Raw genomic sequence first — 14,568 nt, 5'->3', positions numbered from 1 at the left:
TTTTCGTACATGCATTTCCCAGACTGGGAGTCCTTGTAATCCCCTTTCATTCCTCTGATTAGAGTGGGGTAGGATCAGTCATAGGCACGTTGGAAGATCAGCAGATGAACAGCTCAGAAATCTCCTGCATTCCTCTATCTGCTGCCTGGAGTTGCAGCTTTTGAGCCCCAAGGGATATAATGGGAGTTATTTTGTGAACCCAGACAGTTACAAACTCACATCAAAAGAAGTCAGACATAAAGATCTCCATGCAATAATCTACTGAACTGTGAACTACTGAAAAATCTACAAAGAAAATTGCTTGGGAGGAGCAAAGGAAACATAAGACATAGAAGGAGCAGAGGAGGAAAAGTAAAATAAAGTTGGGCAGGAGGAAGTCTGTGAAAATCCTTGATATTGAACTTGAATTCCACTTAGGACAGAAGTCATGTACATTTTAAGGCCAAAGGAGGCCATTAGGATGATTGCAGCCTGATGCTGCAAAACACAAACGGCAGGAGCTCACCCAGTGATTCTCTCATCAAGCCCAAGAACTTGTGATTTTAATTCAAAAGTACAGCCTTTGGAAAAGTTAGTCAGCTTCACAAAAGAGGCTGACTCACTATACCTCTTAGGAACCTGCTCTGATGACTAATTGCTCTTATTGTTAAAAATGAGCCTCTAATTTGCGACATCAACACTGACAACCTCAAATTCCAGCCACCTGATCTTGGTCTTTTATCTGCTAGAAGTAACTGAAGAAGTGGGTGTGTGTGAAAGAAAGAGACACTAAGTCTTGACATAAAGTGTTTTCCCTGTAAACTGCAGGCTGAGGGAGAGGCAAGCCAGTGAGCCAGGAAAGAAATGCAATAACGCAACATGATGACCAGGGCAGGCATGTTATTAGGGCACTGCTGACAGAAGGGATTAGATTGAGATTAGGAACTTTTGGATTTCGTGAATCTTTTGATCTTTTGTGGGGACAGGAAATCAAAACCAATCTCTTCCTTGCTTACTTCAGGGAACAGAGAGTGGAAGGAACAGAGTGATGATGAGGAAGAGACACTGAGGTGCAGAAAAACAAGAAAGTGGGTTTTTGCAAGAGCAGCAGCAAAATCAAGGGAAGATACACAGCAAAATGGACTCAGGTGCAAAACAGTGCATGGAGAGGTTCAGGATGAACAGGTAAAACAAACGTGATAGCAAACCAGAAGGTATGGACTGGGGAAAGAGATGCAAGAGCAGACAAGGAGCCAGAAAAGACTAGATACATCACATGGTGTCTTCTGTTTCTAATTCTCTGCTAATAGATCTAAGCCCTGATTGTTCTACTTGAAAGCCACCAACTTCAGTGATGTTTTGCACAACAGAGAAATATGTATCAGTTGTACATGGCTGTTGCAAAAATCAACAAGTAATTCCTAATTTAAAATGTAGAACTTAACCAAATACTGGAAAGCAAGATTTTTTTTCCCCTTCTGAGCAGTTTATTACTCAGCCGTATAAAAATACTGCTACTAGTGAAAGACAAATTGCCCATATATTCTGATTTTTGCATGATGAATTCTAAGGTCACAAAGAGTCTGTTAAACACAAAACGAAGGAACAGAAATTGTAACCAAGGAGTTCTGGCAAGACAGATGTTAAATCTGCACAATTTGACAAACTTGATTCCCTTGCCAAGCATTTCTGTAGCCAGTTATGACCGTGTCCCTTCTAAAAGCCTGTTAATAAGACCAGCATATAATTGTGGTGTCCTGTATGTATCAACAGCCAGTAAGATTAGAACTCCTTGTTGACTGGTGGGAGTCGGAGTTCTTGCCCCGTGTCACTGGAAGGTAATTTCCTTTAGCTCTGCAATAAACTCTCTGCATTGACCTAAGACCTCCAACATTACGAGTGGTTAACAGCATCCATAAAAATAAAATGTGGATACAAAATATCTGAATTTAAGTAGATTTGCTGGAATTTTATTAATTTATAGAAGTTGAAGGTTATGCCATATGTCACTAGAAAGTAATTTTCTCTGGATGTGCAATAAGGGCTTAGATTTGATTTATGACCTAAATATTGCAAGATATTAATACATCTCCACGCCAGATGGTAATGTACATGTGAGGAAATGTACCTTTTCTATTCTAAAATTACAAGAATTTTCTTTAATTTACTAGGATAAATTCTATCAATGGCATTCATTAATTTTTGAATGCTCAGTACTTACGGGGAACATCCCCATCTCTCAAACAGATAGCTGTGTTATTCCTCTATGAAATATATTCAAAATGTTTTCAAAAACTGCTTCAGAGACTATATATGTGGTACCCACATGTATATCTGCTAGAGTTGTCCAGACTTGACATGCTTCTTGAAACAGACAATGTTTTGGACTCCTGGGATCCAATTTAGATACTGTTGGGGATTACAGCTGCAAACAAATAAGTGGGAAATATGTATTCAGAATCTAGTTACAGAAGCTAACAAAAACATCAGGCAGGTTGGAAAGAAGGGCTCCTTTACAACTCCAGGGCAAAAATTCATGAGAAGGCTGAACAGCTATTTTAAAATTTACCGATGTGTTCTTGTGAAATGCAAAGATATCCCAAACTTTGTTTTCTAGGGACAAGAGCTGGCTCGCTATTTTCCGCTCTTTGCTTACAACTGCATTACATCCAGTGATTTCCTGGAGAGATGTTAATATCTTATTTATATACTAGGTAAACAAGATGCACTATTCTACCACCAGAATAAAAGCTGTGCACCAGGACTTCTCATATTCCCTGGCTATCAGTGCATAAAATCAACCGTTATGCCAGTTCCTTTTGGAACTACAAGTCCAGACTAAATAATAAAGGTTTGTTTCAAAGGATTTCAATTTCTGAGGAAACTCCAGTCTCTCAAAAAGCAGTTTCCTTGTGAATGAGGGGGTCTCAGTACGACAGTCATCTGCCCCATGGGAGGACCACAGTGTGTGATGGGAACTGATGTCCAGCTGAGGAATCAAAAGCACAGGCAAGAAGAGAGAGGCAAAGCACACATGAACTGTTCCCAAATCCTCTTGCAAAGTCCATTTTAATGTTGTTCCAGTACAAAACACAGCAATTTTGATTTTGCAGGTGGACGCTTTCATTTCAGATTCACTTCTCCTCTGCTCACTGCCATGAACTCACCTTAAATGTGACTTTAGCACAAATGGAAAATGTGGTGGAGGTGTGATTTTGATGAGGGAAATGATATCATTTCCAAGGCTAAGTAGGCATTATTCAAATGCATAGTGTTGTGTGTTTAGAGTTTTGCTTCATAGTTTATTCATGCCCTTGGGTCACTTTTCTGCTCTTAGCGTGGAGCCAGAGTCAGATCTACGCTCGCATTTCCTTGGCAGCCACTCTTGTTCCCGGGCTGTTTCTTTTTTTTTTTTTTTTTTTTTTTTTCTTTCTGATGTTTGCCTCAGCTCTGCCTGTTGCATTTTTTCCTGCATCCTCGTAGGGAGCCATCTAAAGGGCCTCCAGGCTCTGGGAGCTCGGGGAATGGTTTACACAGGTTCTGTCTGCAGTGAAAGACTGGACCAAAGGCTTTAAATGCCTTGTGATTGCCTGCCGGGAAGCTGATGGACATGTGAACAGCAGGGGTCCCATCAAATGATGGAGGAGAAGGGTTATTATTTCCCCTACCCTTCCCTGACATCCCAGACCTGTTATTTCAGGGCAGAGCAGCGAGCAGAGGAAACAGAGCCTGACTCCCTGGCTAGGTTAGCATTTCAGATGCAAGACACCAGGTGGCTGGAGTGACGAGAGGCTGTCACAGGCTGAAACGTTTGCTGCCTTGAATGAGAAATAGCACTCTGAGAAAAGTCTCCCCTTTGCAAAAAGGTCCAATGCAAATGGGTCGGGGGTGGAGGGGAGCTTTGCAGGTCCACAGCTGAATTCACAGCAATAACCCATTTTCTGGTTTTGCTACAGACAAAGGCATATGGGGCTGGGAAGCGCAGGATGAGGTGTTGTAGTTACTGCGGCATCCAGAAAAAGCATTAGCAGGAGAAGTGAGTGACTGATGGCTGATTTGTCCTGAGCGCATGTCGAAAGAACAAGCTTCCTCCTGCAAATTGTTTTCTCCCTGCCTCAACCAAGAGACGGCTGCTATTCTGGTGAAGTGACAGATGCTGCTACCAGTCATATGACTAGGCAAAAACGCTCTCATTTTTAGGAATATGGGATGATGTGTTCTAGTATCCAAGGGTAATTTCTTACTATTTATTCTTGCTTGCCCCTGACACATCCCCTGCCATCTATTTCTAGATTTTTCCTCTTGGGTAGCAGACTTAAGTCTGTACTTTTTCTTACAAGCCATAAACAGAGAAGAACAGTGTTTCTGCAAAAATACACACAGATACAGAGATACTTATGCAATACTGCATGTCCCAGTACCATCCCACAGCCATTGGTGAGGACTGGAGGATCTCTGTCTTGGATGTTATATAGGTGCAATTGTGACCGTGAAGTGAAGGCAAATGAGAATCCAATTTCACAGAAATTTAAAGTAGTATTTTTCCACTTAGAAAAAGTGACACACAATTACCTTGTGTCATTTCTGTGTCACTACTCATCTTAAGCTGGGACTGAGTTGTGTATACATTAGTTGTTGTACATAAAGCATGAAAATCAGACACGGCTTCAAAGAGCTTTCTGTCTAGGTATAAAGCACGAAATGCATAAGACAGATGGGAATGTAGGGAAGTAATGAGATGAAGTGGGTCAGAGCGAGAGACCAGAGCCAGCACGGTAACTGCCAGGTTTTTTGCAGACACCATGACGATGAGTTTGATTTAGAACGGGATTTGGGGAAGTGTGACAAGATAGCCTCGGAGATGTTAAAGAGAGCATGAGGAGCAGTATGGGATAAACACAAAGATAACACGTTTGAAGATGGAAGCAGTGGGCAAGGGAAGGCTGGCACCGGGGGCCAGTTGGAGGTGAGAAGCACCCTTTCCAAGCTGAGTGACAGATGAGGCAGAGGGTGGGTGAAGATGGACTGCGATAGCAAGTGTGTGCAGCATATGTTTGAAGTGATAGGGAAGAGGTGCCACCGGAGGAGAGGATGCGGAGGGATGACACACTGACAGCAGTGGGCTGGGGAAGAGATCTCTGCACCCGTATCCTGCAAAGAGGTGGGAGCGGAGCCGGGCTGTATTTATTAATACCAGGGCAGTCCCTGCAGTCGTTACAAGACATGAAGTGTGAGGCTGGACAAAAGCTTTGGCTGCAAGGCAAGACAGGAAAGGCCACATCTATTTAGAGATGTTATAAGTAAAAAGGCTTCTAGAGGCATAGCCTGGGTGTGAGGCTTTGGACGGTGACCTGGGCTGACGCCCAGGCTGTGGGGTTAAGTGACAGCCAGCACAGGGGTACTCACGCTGCTGGAGCTAAGTGGCAGCAGGAAAACACTGGGGTGAAAAGTAAGGTCCTTGCACTAGCCATTATGACCCCAAACTGATGGTTAGACAGCCCCAAGGAGATGTCAAAGGTTTCCTAGTAAAGTGGTAGAAATAGAGAAGCCATTGTTATCCTGAAGTAATAATACAGGTGGTGTTTATCCAGTGCAGAAATGACAGCCTGACGTCTTAGTAGAAATTGCACTGGCACTGATTTGCCTTTGGATAATTGTTCATCTTATGTGTTGCAAGCTACTTGTTGGCTAACACCCAGAACTCCTCAGACTAGCTTTGGCATCCTTCGTCTAAGCTGTGATCATTTTCATATTTCACATGTCTTGGCTTTCACGTAGGCACATGGCACGTATAGGGATTTCTTCTGTGAGTGGCGGGTACATCTAAAGCAGGGATGTCTCAACAATATTATTGAGAGGTGGGGTTCTGCCCCTGGTCCCCATGAGCCAACCTAGACCTGACTGGGGCCAAGGGGATGGGTTTCACTGTCTGCAGATGCTCATAGCTGTCACCATAATGCTCGATAAACTGTACTTTTCATTCCTCTGGTTTTCATTATTCAGTATTTATCTCTAATAGGAACATATTTATTTACATATTTTCCTGCAGGCAGAGGAAGGGATTTCCATAGTGTGGAGCATAACATCTCTGTAAAAGCAGGGGAGGGACAGCTGGTTGGATTCCCCTCTAGCCCTGGGCACAAACCCTACCACCGCACTTTTCCCAAGGGACCAAGCTTTCCATGTGGTGAAGGCCCCACAGTCTGCCCTATTGACAGCTGATCTCTCAGTGCCCCCGTATCAGATCTGTCCCAGCCACGTTCACTGAACACATCAAGAGGTGGGTGGGAGCCACAGCCTCTACCCTCCAAGCCTCCTTCCAGAGCCTCCAGCAAGTAACAGCAAGCAGGAATTTAGAAGCAGCTTTTCCTGGCAACGGAAGTCATATTTTGTTTTGAAAACATCCCTGTGCTTGTGGAAAAAGCTAAAATAAAAACTCCATGCCCACAAAGTCTATCTATCTTTTGCATTCGCTTTGTCTCAGTGTCACCTGCCCTCCTGGGGAACCATTACGACACACTTGCTGCAGCCCCCGGCTTTATGTCAGCCTCCTGACGGCTTTGTCCTCTCCTTCTTTGTGGGTCCAGTCCTTTAGCAGATCAGTGTCTTTTGATCTCACTCCTCTCAGCGTTGTCAAAACAGCCCTGTCAAAACAAACCTGTCACAGGGATTGGGAATGAGGAGTCCTCAGCTATAAACCTCGCTGTTATGTCTGGGAGCATACCGCTTATCCGGGCCACTCTTTTATAGCTCCTGTCTTTTTCTCTCAGCTCCTCCTGCTGGAGTGATGAATTCCAGCAGGGTGACTTTACACAGGTGTGCTGAGGGGTACACGGTATTAATGAGTCATATGGCAAATATTTCCTTGCTTTCCCTAAATTTTGTCGCTGCAGTACTTGGCCACCTCGGGACACCAAAGCATGACAGGGAAGTAGGGAATTTAAGGCATGTGGAAACTCTGCATTTTTTGTTAAAAGTCATAGGGGATGTCTGTGAAACTCGAATGGTAGGTTTTGTTGGTCCTGGACTTGTGTTCCAGCAATCTCAAAAGGGCTTAATTAAAGTTTATGCTAAAAGAATCCTATTTTTATGTAGCTAAAATAATTGCGATAAGCTACAGCTACCCATGGGTATATAATGACTCCCTCTTAGGCAAGGGGCACGTAGAGAAAGTATAGAAAATGATTAAAGAACTCAACCTTAGTGGGCAGGGTTTTGGAGGAAAGACTTTGGGATTTAGCCTCTTATCTCCAGTTTTCCACTTTCACCAAGATTCAAGAGAGATAGGAGAACTAATTTCTTCTCTCTTTCCATTATAAGGAGTACATTTTTCCAATGTAACCCCTGGAAAAGGTATCATCAATCACTGTTCTTTTAATCTGGGAGCTGTGACTTCCAAGAGTTTGATGAATAGGTCCAGAAGTTCCTGTAGTTTGTGACCTTCCTTTCTGGAGAGATGGAAGGAGAAATTCTAAATTTCTTATACTTTATACTTCTCTGACTTTGATTAGGAGTCACAATGTAGAGAATATTTAGTAAAAACCTGGCTGGATATTGGCATGGGGGGAAGAATACTTGGCTGAAAATTGTAGCATTTGTCACACACACAAAAATAGTAATAATAACAACTCCATGGGAGGAAAAGCAATTTTTGATGTTATTTGTCCCACAGAAAAAAACACACCTCTATGATGCTTTATTTGTGGCTTATGGGTAACAGATAGGAAAGATCTTAAAAAAAGAATTTGAACCACTGTATATGGAACTTTATATAAAATTAAGTTTGATGTCTGGAAACAGAGATGTTCAGTATTTTAATAGCTGATGATAACAAACAGTAAGGTAGTTAGACTCCCTCGTTGCGCAAGTCCTCTGTGATCCTTTCATCCATCAGCACAGGGTACCTGGCATATCTGCAGCTCTGCAGAGCTGCTCTTTCTGGTGTGTGAACAGCGGAGACCCAGGAGATGCAACCAGCAAAAGCAATGTGTATGTTATAGTTTTAACATCAATGGATTTCAAAGTCCTCAGACATGGGTGAACAGCTACTTTATTTTGGGGATAATAGGAGGTATTAGTAAGGGTAAAATCTTCCAGCATCCCAGGCTTCAGACTTGATGTTTCTGATGGGAGAAGATGCCTCTGACCTGCGATTACTGTATTGTGCAAGTGTGATCCTGCTGTAATTCTGGCTTGAATCAATCATGCCAGCAAAATCAGTGCCTCTTTGATCAGAACAGCTCCCTGTCCCGCATGGCTGAAGGTATAAAAACACCAGTCCTCCTGTTCAAAAGAGAACAGGCATTCATAAATCAGGTTGGCAGACCATAAATTCATTTACCCAACAGTGACATGGTCAAAAGCAATTTGGTGGGCTATTAAAAGCCTATGGGCAATGCTGGAATAAACAAGGGATGGAAGAGGTGTGAGGAGAAGAAGAAAGAGGCATCTTTATCCTCTGCTGGGTGAGGTACCACTGCCCTGAGGCAGCTACGTGGAGCTGAGGGGCTGGGGTGTCTGTCCTGGAGCTGTAAGACATCCATCCCCCTCGCTGCCAAAGCAGAGGTGGGAGGAAGAGGTTGGCTTAAGTCTCAGCCCAGTCCATAAAAACAGAGGCACGTAAGAAGCCTGCACGCAGTCAGGCAAAACTCATCAGATGAAACCCTCCCCGTACATCGGGACAAACGTGAGACATGGTGTTTCCATGCCTGCCTCCCCTTTCCTGGTACCCGATTTCATCTTGAGATATATATGTATTATATATTATACATATATATATATATTTAAAGAAAATTACAGCAACTCTGCCAGTTGCTTCAAATAAAATAGCTCTGTTGAAATAACGCCATGTCTGAGAGATTGGGTGTAATATGGTTAAATGCTTTTACAATCCCCATTAAAGTAAGTGGATAGAAATTCATAAAATATTTATAGCATTTGAAAAGTATTCATTCACAGATCCATCCAGAATGCGAAACAGGCCCAGAGCAGCAAGCGCTGAAGACAGATGTTGATACCATGATGTTCCTCTTGCACGGGGACAGAAGACGGACTTAAGTTAAATCACACAGCTGAAAAGGAAAGAGCCTGAGTTCAAATCCTGTGCTGCAGTTTGTTTTAATCCAGTTACTAAACCAAGCAGTGCTCCGTTTTCCTGCTGAGTATAACGGAAATAACAATCCCAAGCTGACAAGTATACTGCATTACCACTATTTCTACCAAGAGGCCGGGGGCATTAATGAGACCTCGGAGTGGGAGAGGAGCTCTGATTTAAATCGAAGTGATGAGAGAGGGGCCGGTTGCCTTTGAGTCAGCACGGAGATGACCTGATCTCTCTCAAAAGGCAGCCGGCTGCATGGCTTCCTGCCTGTGGCAAAGGTAATAGCAAAGCTGGCTGCATCCCCCTCTTTGGCAATTATACGTGAGTCTCCTGGGTGTTAAAATCAGCTGACGCTCCTCTGAAGGAGGAAGGTTTTTAAAAGAGGAAGAAAATAAAGTTGTGTCTCTGGAGTTGGTTGGCGTGCGAGTAAAATGCGTGTCTGACTTCTTGCCTCGAGTCCTGTGTCTGCAGCTATGGACTGCTCAGTGCCACCCCTGGGGAAAGAGAAAAAGGCCTGGCAAGCTGAAGGGCTAGAAAAATGACAGCAGGATTAGGAGAAGTCGCTACGGAGAGAGGGACCAGAAGGAAATGCCTGGGCAGGATTAAGTCAAGATCTGGTGTTAATCTAGCAGCTTCATGTTGGGAGCAGCTTTGAACTCTTTGGCCAAGATGTGGACAAGGTTTTGACCAAAGGAATCGACAGTAGCTGAGGAGCAGTAAGGTGAAGGAGGAAACCTTCTGCTGGTGGGGAAGGAGTGGAAAATGACCAGTGCAGAACTGTCTGCCCTTGTCTGAGGGTGTCACACCAGAAGGAACTCATGTACATCACACAGGGAAAGGTCCCAGACTTATCTCTGTCATCAGGTTTTAGAGAAATCCCTCTAAAGGGAAGCACGTAGAAGAAATCAAGACAACGGTGGCTCCCAGGGGACGTTGTCCCAGGGCTGAATTCTTGCAGTGAATGTCACCTTCTGTTGTTTCCAGAACAAATCTGTGAAAAAAAATCAGGACACAACGCTCTCCATCCTCTTGTGTCAGTCTCTTTTGAGCGGTCATCACCTTGTCATCTCCTGTGAGGATCAGAAGGCTCCTAGTGGTTCCTCTTCATTAGAGATCTCAGTTTTCATTCACGCCAGCTTTACCTTCACGTCACTCACTCAACTCAATAACAAAGGAGCAGAGGACCTGGGTTCCTACTTCTTCATTTTGCAAAACAGTTAAATTAGCCTTGGGGTCATAGGCAAACGCCAGTCCCTCTGAACTCTTCTAGCATACAGTGGCTACACAGCAGTTTTGCTGTAAGCATAACCAAGCTTACTTTAAACTTAGCAGAACACTGCTCAAAGTGGGCAAATTTATTCTTTTTTTTTTTTTTTTTTTTTTAAGGGGCTTTGTAATCCTCATCGACCTCCAACCTGCTGTTATCTAACTCAGAAAGCTTATGTATGTATCCCCCATATACAGACCTTTAATACAGACATCCTCTCATCTGGATACTGCAGGTAGGACCTTACAATAAACTAAAAATAATTTCACCCAAGCTGAGGACTTTGCCCAAGTTTCACTGGAAAAAAAAAAAAAATAAAAAAAAAGTATTTTACTTCCTGCACTCAACTGCGGTGCTGCCATTCCAGTTACACAATTACTGTATCTCAGAGGCTGCTGCACATCAGAACCAAATCTCTCACCAGTGTGCAAATTAGAGTAAAACAGAGCTTTGGGATCCATTAGACAGAAAGTGTCAATCTAAGGTTATTTTTTACTGAGGTTAACTTCCCATTCTCTTCGCCTTGTTTTATCCTCCAGCATGGCAGCAAGTTGTGTATGTTTATTAAATGCATTAAATATTCCCCTATAAATATGTATTTATTTAGTTTAATAAATATATATTTACAAAGACATATTTATACATATGTTTATAAATATTAGTATAAATACGTGTCTATTTATACATTAGCATACTACAGAAATACAGTTAGCGAATGCATTAAATATAATGAAGAGCTTGCTATTTTCCATCACACTGGAAGCTGATCTGTCTTTCTTCTGCTTGTTCTGAGCTGCTATCTAGACTTGCCTGTGTGTTAAACCTTCATATCCTCCACACTTTGGGGGCTTTCTCTCATGTTGTACAACAGAGTATCTGTCTGAGAAGGAGCAGGAAATTCGGTCTCCTGATTTATTGCTGATCGGGAGCCATAAATTTTCCTTAGGGGAAACACAAGGATGTAGATCATAGATGTGGGAACTCTGGATCAATATAATTTTTTTCTTATATAGGGTGTAAGCAGCCAATGATCCTCTCTCACTGGAGCAAGCAAAGTGATTCACCTCTCAGTGTTATCTTCCTCATGCCTGTACTACTACACGAGACAAGTTCAAAAAGCCTGAAGACTTTTTTTCCTAACCTCTGCAGTGATTTTTTTAGCCCATACTTTTCAGGCCCACTAAATGCTTAGTAAATATGACCTCTTCTTTGTACAGCAAACCATCCCTGTGGCTTGTGTAGCTGCTTCTCCTACCTAATGTGAAGGACAGCATTATAATCACTCTATCTTCTTCTTCTCTTCAGAGACAGAGATGAAACAGTATATTCCTGGCAGTGGAAAGAGATGCTCTAATTAAAACCTGAGCATATGAACTTAGGAGGAGTGGGAATCTCCTGCAGGCTTCCCCAATGAGACACGCTCCCCAAAAGTTCTTGCTGTGTAGTAAGCATTCAGTGCCCTAAACCAAGTGATGGACTCTTTGCAATCATACATTATAGTGATAAGATACAAGTTCATTTAATTCATTCATTTTTATTCAAGACTACTGTTTACCATCTTTGTCTTCAGCATTAGTAGACCTCTGAAGGATTAGATGAATGATAACAGAGATAACATACCAGGAACCTTTCATGTAGAGCAGCTGTGATCATGTTTTTTAGATCCTGGACATCTCCTGTCCAAGGATTTAAGTCCTCTTACCGATGTTTATTATCTACCAAAGAAGATGTGCTTGTATTATAACCATCACAATCCTCTTGCTTGGCTAAAATCACGTATTAAACCCGTGTCCGAGCCTAGAATTAGGACCTGCAACAAAGATGCCTCCTGCTTCCTGTATCTCAAATCTCCTTATCCATAACCCATGTTCTCCACCTGTCTGCCCTATAATGCAAGAAAACATTGCTCATGGAAGGCATTCTCTTGGAAATTTGCCCTAGCACTGCAGTAAATCCACACAGGGGCACGTGGTCTTCTGCTACCTGCCCTCAAGGGCAGATTTGCCAGGCCAAGACGAGTAGTTCTGCTTTCTTGTATTAATAGATGGGATAGATTTGAAAGACCATGCACACTTTTCCTACAGAGCAAATGCTGAATAACCTCTTTTTCTTCCTCCTTCTCCTCCTTTTCTCACTTACAGTTGCTGTCTGCACAGCTGGTAAAATAGATAGGTCTTTCTAACCCTTTCATGCATGCTCTGTGAGTCCAGGTAGCTTTATGAATATGGTAATGGTTTCCAAAGCATGTCTGGACTGGAAATAAGACAGAAAGCCACAGAGGCTGGACTTGGAGAGATAACTGCAGAAACAGCTCCGCTGCAGGAGAGACTAAATCCTCACTCCAGGTCAAATTAACTGCCTCCCCCCATTAGTATGAGGAAAGCTCCAGTGCTCACCTGTTTGCTGATTACATCCATGAAGAAAGCAGCAGCTCTTGTTTAGTTTATTACTAGAAGGCCCAAGCTTGTGATAAAACGCATTGATTTATACAATGGGGGATCCTGCCTGGCACTTCAATGCAGTTGTCCTGCTGAGAAAATTACAGATAAACTCTTAATTTATTCTCCCTTTAAGGTAGAGAGGGGAAAAAAAAAAAAGAGAGAAAGAAATAAAGAAAGAAAACAGAAACAAAACAAACAAAAAGTCAACAACAACCTTTTGGTAGTGCTCATGAAAATTACTTTTTATCAGCCTGCTTCTGAAGGTTGATTCCCCAGAGATACCACCCTAGGTTCTCTCCCAGCAGGGACCATGCATTACGGTCCCTCCAGCTCTGCTTCTTCCCCCGGAGGCTGACTCCAGGTGGTATCTCACACATGGTGTGAGATGCTGACACCAGCTCCTGTGCTTCTGGCAGGGAGGAGGTGGCAACTCTGCAATAGTCAGCACCCAGGCATTTCCAGGACTCTGCAAAAGTCATCTCCTGCTCTATGCAGGCAATGATGAATAGTGACTGATGGTTTAGCCAAGGGGGGAGGCAAAGGGGAGAGCTCTGATTTCTGGGGCAGGTAAGAGGCATTTTAGACAAGGGAAGCAGGAAAAAAAAAAAAAAAAAAAAAAAAAAAGGAGAAAAAGGGAGTGGCAAGAGGAAGGAGATGGATCTTAGCTTTACAAGTGATGCCTTTGACAAATGTTTGAGATCTAACCTTGCTTTAAAAAATTAATATTGCCCAGAGCCCAGAAATAAAATGAAGCAGTACATCTAACCTGCCAAGAGCGCAGCGTTGGCATCGTGCATGCTTCTGCCCCTGTAGGTGCTTGTTTTTGCTGGGATTTAGGGGATGACTGATAACATAAATGATTGCTCAGGAAAGAAGCCACTGCTCCACATCTTTGGCTTCCCTTGGAGCTTCTCAAAGCACCAAAGCCTTATAATTGGTGATAAGTTTAGAGGGGGTGGGATGCCATCCTGTGAGGGAAGAGATGTTCAAAAACATCTAGTGGAACAAAAATCTAAAATCCATGTCCCATGGTTCCCAAGCATTTGGGAAGTCCGGCATCCTGGAAGGAACTCCATAGCTGAAATGAAATTGTGGATTAGCAAGCAAGCTCAAGGTGAAGTCACCTCTCCCACATGAATGCTTAAAGATACTTACAGTGTCTCTATTCTGCCTCTTTCTTTCATTGCCTGATCTGGCCAGGTGCTTCTTTTTTCCTGATAGACCTCCTTTCTTTCACATTTTGAGAAAGCTGAGCTCTTCAATTGCTGATGTCATGCTCTTCACACTTTGCTGCATTTTCTTGCTTTCTCTAATATCTTTTATACAATAAGGTGACCAAAACATGTACATTGTCCCTGTTCTTGCAACTGAGCAAGAGCTTTTTTTTTGTCTGGGCACCTGCCTGAAACAACCGAGCAGCCCTCCTGGCCAGCCCACAGGGGCCTGGAGTTTGCAGCTGTTAAGAAAATTCCTTTAAGAGTCTTTCCAAATTTTAATGGCCTGGCATGATATCTTTCAGGAATTTCAGTTCTGTTTGTACAGCAAATACATAGAAAAAATGTTCCCTAGATCGTTACCACACATTTCCCATCTAGAGGTGGGAAAGAGAGAAAGAGAGAGAGAAAGAGAGAGAGAAAGAAGACAAAATTATAGCAAAGAAAGAACTCATCCTTTCCTGGGATTTTCCTGGGTAATATATGTGTATAGTACATACCTTCTTCAGCTTTTAGATTTATTTCCTAAGGTTGGAAGAAATAGCTTGAAGCCCCACTCCACGGAGC

At 42.9% G+C, this 14,568-nt stretch overlaps 1 long non-coding RNA gene across 2 annotated transcripts; it reads right to left on the bottom strand.

The window, feature by feature from the left end:
* Positions 1–8,975: 8,975 nt before the first annotated feature.
* Positions 8,976–13,112, bottom strand: LOC311422008. 2 transcript variants are annotated; one of them, XR_014685135.1, is made up of 3 exons: positions 13,028–13,112; positions 12,743–12,876; positions 8,976–9,050 (listed from the first exon to the last, which is right to left on the bottom strand). It is a non-coding gene; the product is annotated as an uncharacterized lncRNA (long non-coding RNA). The 2 variants fall into 2 exon arrangements; XR_014685136.1 differs by lacking the exon at positions 8,976–9,050 and adding an exon at positions 10,512–10,643.
* Between the last annotated feature and the right edge of the window lie 1,456 nt (positions 13,113–14,568).

Source organism: Aythya ferina, assembly GCF_964211825.1.
Source record: "Aythya ferina genome assembly, chromosome: 20".
Taxonomy (NCBI): domain Eukaryota; kingdom Metazoa; phylum Chordata; class Aves; order Anseriformes; family Anatidae; genus Aythya; species Aythya ferina.
Note: the sequence above shows the minus strand (reverse complement) of the source record. Positions and strands in the feature narration are given on the sequence as shown.